The following is a 4496-nucleotide window of genomic DNA, read 5'->3' as shown; positions in this document are numbered from 1 at the left end:
GGGACAGTTTTCTGGTCCTCCTCCACATTTCTACGGCTCAGTATTACTGAAATTATTTTGTATATAGGGTATATTTACTTATACTTAAAATGAAACATGTAAAGTGCTTAGCAGAGTGACAAATGCATTAAGTAAGTGCTTAATAAATATTTTTCATCTTCTTCTTGCCTTTAAATCTTCCCTTTCCCTATGGAATATAAATTCTTTTTGGGGGGGAGGCAGATGGTTAAGTCACAGAAAAATTTCTACTTCATTTAATACAGCATTGTATTTATAATCTTCTGGGATCGAATCCCACTTGCAGGTTCTCTCTGACTGCTGCAGAAGGCCTGACCAGGAGGCTCATTGGCAAGGTGTGCTTGGCCCAGATCCACACTTTTATTGGAACTTTTTATCCATGAATGGTTTACTGCACTCTGCTTCCTGAATATCTTCAAGGGTAGAATTACCCACGCAAAACATAGCGTGCTGGAGGACAAAGGCTATACTAGAGTTACTAGTGTCACTTGACTTCTGGCAAGAGGAGCAGATGTACTCCCTACCAGGTCAGTAGGGAGATGAGCAGCAGGGCCAGAATGCTGTAACAGAGCTCAGTGGCTGTGTTAAAGCCGAGGAGGCCTGGAAAACCCGAGCTCAGATTGAGCACTACAATGAGCTGGAAAGTGTAGATTATGTGGAAAGGAACTGAACCGTTCTTGCTGAGATTGTACTTGATAAAATGTCTATACAATTCCTGACTCTCCCTGTCCTGCACACTCTTGTACAGCAGGCTGAAGCCCTTGCCCCACCCGCCATCTCCTTTCCCTTCTTAAACTGACCCATGGCCTGCTTTCTGAATTCATCATGTTTCTTCTGCAGGGTTTCAGATGCCAAGTAGGTCTTCTCCTCTCTGAAGATCTTGTCTATGTTGCTGTAATATATATATATCCTTGGTATTGCCCTCAGTAGCTAAATTGTTGGCTTCAGCAGTGGCCCAAAGCATTAATTTGAGGTGAGAAAGATGTTCTCCCTGGTAATTCTTAATGTAGGCCTTAACATTTTAAGCAGACCCTGACAAATGACTTTGGAGCTGTTGATCTCCTTTTCTACTAACTCATTTGTTTCTACCACAAACAGTATAAGGACCTGTCATTGCTCTTTGAATTTAGGAGGGACATCTCTGAATTTTCCATCAAAGATTGGGCTAGTGGCCACTTGGAGCCTTGGATGTAGGAGGAGAAAGTAATTGACACTGATAAAATACAAGTGACTGTCATTTTAGATGCTTTGAATTTCCTCATGCTGCTATGCCTTCCCCTTCAAGAGCTTCTCCAAAAATGACATTCCTCCTTCAAGTCCATAGTTATAAGGGAAACTCCAGTCTTGAATCAAATACATCAGTCCAGAAGGGCTTTTGGAAAAATCCATCCATTGCCAGATGACCATATTCTGTGAATAGCTGCAAATGCTATAGGTAATCTTCTTGAATATTCTGGGACAAATTATAAATCTAGATAGAACTAGTCATGGTACTAAGGGTAAATATGGCAGCACAATCCTTCACTATTGAATGGCTGTCAAATTTCACCTTGAGTATCCAGCAAAATAATTTCAACCTTTTCCACATCATGTTCCTCTATCATGAAAATTTCACTCCAAATCTGAATTCCTTTGGTTTCAGGGTCAGAACCCCCTTGCCATGAAAATCCTGTTAACAGATTCTGCTTCATCATCCAGTCATTGTGGATGACCGCATTCCTTCTGGTTATACAAGTAGTGAATCAGGAAGTCCAGAAAGAAGGACTTGCTCATGCAGAACTCTTGGACCCGTGATACCACCACCATATCAAAGGCCCTGATATTGTCTTGCAAGAGGACTTAGACCAAAGCTTTCTCATCCAGCTCAAAAGAAATGCTGCTCTTTATGAACCAAGATGACCTGTATGGGTTGGGTGCCAGGAGCTCCATCACATCACCACTGTGCTAGTGTTCTATGGCTGGAGAAAGGCCAAATACAAGGAGTGGACATGCCTCTTGAATCCCAGTCTACTTTTTCAGTTTCTCTTCTGCTCTTCCTGCTTTCTTTTGAGGCTACCACATAGCTTGCAGAAAATAAAACGTGAAACTGGTGGAGCGGAATAAAGATGCTAGAGTAGAAACAGGACTTCCATGGGGCTCCCACTTCCACCTCCTCCAATTTATATAAAAGGTGACCGAACAAATTTTGGAGCTACAGAAGCCACAAAATGACACAGAGAAGCTAACCTCCCACTGAGAATAGCCCAGAAGGCTGGCAGGAAGGGGACAACACAGCACTCTGGGAGCCGAGCCCAGTCCCCGGTGAGCCTGAGATTTCAGCCTCAGGGTGGGCACAACAAGACACTGGCTGCAGAAACTTCAGATCACCAGCAGCTCTGGCAGTTTGCAGAATTATCAACCCATAAATGCTGAGGACAAAGTGAGAGCTCATTGCAGTGTGGACTTTGGGACCTGGACTTTGGGAATCCGAGAGTGTGGTTGGCCTTTTCCCTCTGGGGAGACAAGTGACTGAGGTGCAGTGGCCATGCAGCTGCCGCCATGTGGCTGCTTCAGAGCTCCTGGACTGCAGATTGTACAGGGACCAAGCAACCAGTCTGAGGGGTAATACCTCTTGCTTTAACCTGCTTGGATATGGATTGCTGTCTAGGGCAGAGGTCCTGGGGTGCATGACCAGTTTGCCAGGGCATGGGGAGGCTTCAGAGAAGGCACCCAATTAATAGCTCCAGAAACTGTGAATACCCCAACTATTGGGAAAAAGTTCCCCCTCTGGAAGTAGAGTTCCACTGTGGCAAAAAGTTCAAAAGTCAAGTAATTGGGTGGCAGCATGAACAAATGAGAGAAGCAAGGTAAGCACAGTAATCTGACTTTGGACACCTTTTTTGGAGGACAAAAAGGATCAGGGCATGGAACAGGAGGAAGACAGCAAAGACGGAACTCCTGCATCAGAAGCTTCCAAGAAAAGAATAAGATGCTTAGAAGCCATAGAGAAGCTGAAGAAGGATTTTGAAAACCAAATAAGAGAAGTGGAGGAAAAATTGAGAAGAGAAAGGAGAATGATGCAAGAAAATTATAAAATGAGTCAACAACCTGACTGAAGAAAATTACATCTTAAAAGTAGACTAACTCAAATGGCAAAGGAGGCTCAAAAAGGCAATGAGGATAAGAATGCCTTAAAAAGTTGAATTTGCCAGATGGAAAAAGAATTTCAAAAGCTCACTGAAGAGAATTATTCCTTCAGAATTAGACTGGTGTAAATGGAAGCTAGTGACGTTATGAGACATCAAGATACTATTAAAAAGATCTAAACAAATGAAAAAATAGAAGGTACTGTGAAATATCTCATTGGGAAAACCACTGTCCTGTAAAAGAGATCCAGAAGAGATCATTTAACAATTATTGGTCTACCTGAAAGCTGTGATCAAAAAAAGAACCTAGAAATCATCCTTCAAGAAATTTTCAAAGAAAGTTGCCCTTACGTTTTAGAATCAGAGGGCAAATAGATATCGAAAGAATCCACCAATCATCTCCTGAGAAAGATCCCATAAAGAAAACTCCTAGGAATATTATAGCCAAGTTGCATATGTCACAGATCAAGGAGAAAATATTACAAGCAGCTAGGAAGAAACAATTTGATTATTGTGGAAACACAATCAGGATAACACAGGATCTGGTAGAATCTACACTGAGGGATCGAAGGGCTTGGAATATTATATTCCGGAGCTCAAAGGAGATGTGATTAAAAGCAAGAATCACCTACCCAGCAAAATTGTGTATCATGTTTCAGGGGAAAATATTGTCATTCAATGGAATAGAGGACTTTCAAGTATTCTTGATGAAAAAAAAACAGAGTTGAACAGAAAATTTGACATTTAAATTCAAGAAGCAAGAGAAACATGAGAAGGTAAACAGGGAAAAGAAATCATAAGAAACTTATCAAAGTTGAACTACTTATATTCATACCTGGAAAAACAATAAATAACTTATGACACTTTTCTCAGTAAGAGAATAGTTGAAGGGAATGTAGATGCATATATATATATCTATATGTATACATAAATATATGTATAAATACATATATATGTTTATGTAGGAGGTTATGTGGGCATATAAATATATATGTTATTATGTGCATATATATGTGTGTGTATGTGTGTGTGTGTGTACAGGTATACATAGACAGCGGGCACAGGGCCAGTTGAATAAGAAAGTATGATACTTAAAGTATGAAATTAAGAGGTAAGAGAGGAATATATTGAGAGGGGATGGTGAGAAATAGTATGGGGTAAATTATCTCATATTGAAGTGGCAAGGGAAAACTTACAATGGAGGGGAAGAATAGGAAGGCAAAAGGAAATGAGTAAACCTCATTCTCAATGAATTTGGCTTAGGGAGGGAATGGCATACACACTAAATAGGGTATCTCATCCTACAGGAGAGTAGGGGGGGAAGGGATGGATGGGAGGGCAGGCTGGGGGGGG

The 4496-nt window shown here is 41.2% G+C and overlaps 1 pseudogene; it reads right to left on the bottom strand.

Moving 5' to 3' along the window:
- Positions 1–378: 378 nt before the first annotated feature.
- The window catches only part of LOC138158348 (atlastin-3 pseudogene), a 27029-nt pseudogene continuing 22911 nt past the window's right edge, over positions 379–4496 (bottom strand).

The sequence above is a fragment of the Petaurus breviceps genome, unplaced genomic scaffold, assembly GCF_028583685.1.
Source record: "Petaurus breviceps papuanus isolate PSGF00001 unplaced genomic scaffold, PetGlider_PUasm1.0 174, whole genome shotgun sequence".
Taxonomy (NCBI): domain Eukaryota; kingdom Metazoa; phylum Chordata; class Mammalia; order Diprotodontia; family Petauridae; genus Petaurus; species Petaurus breviceps.
Note: the sequence above shows the minus strand (reverse complement) of the source record. Positions and strands in the feature narration are given on the sequence as shown.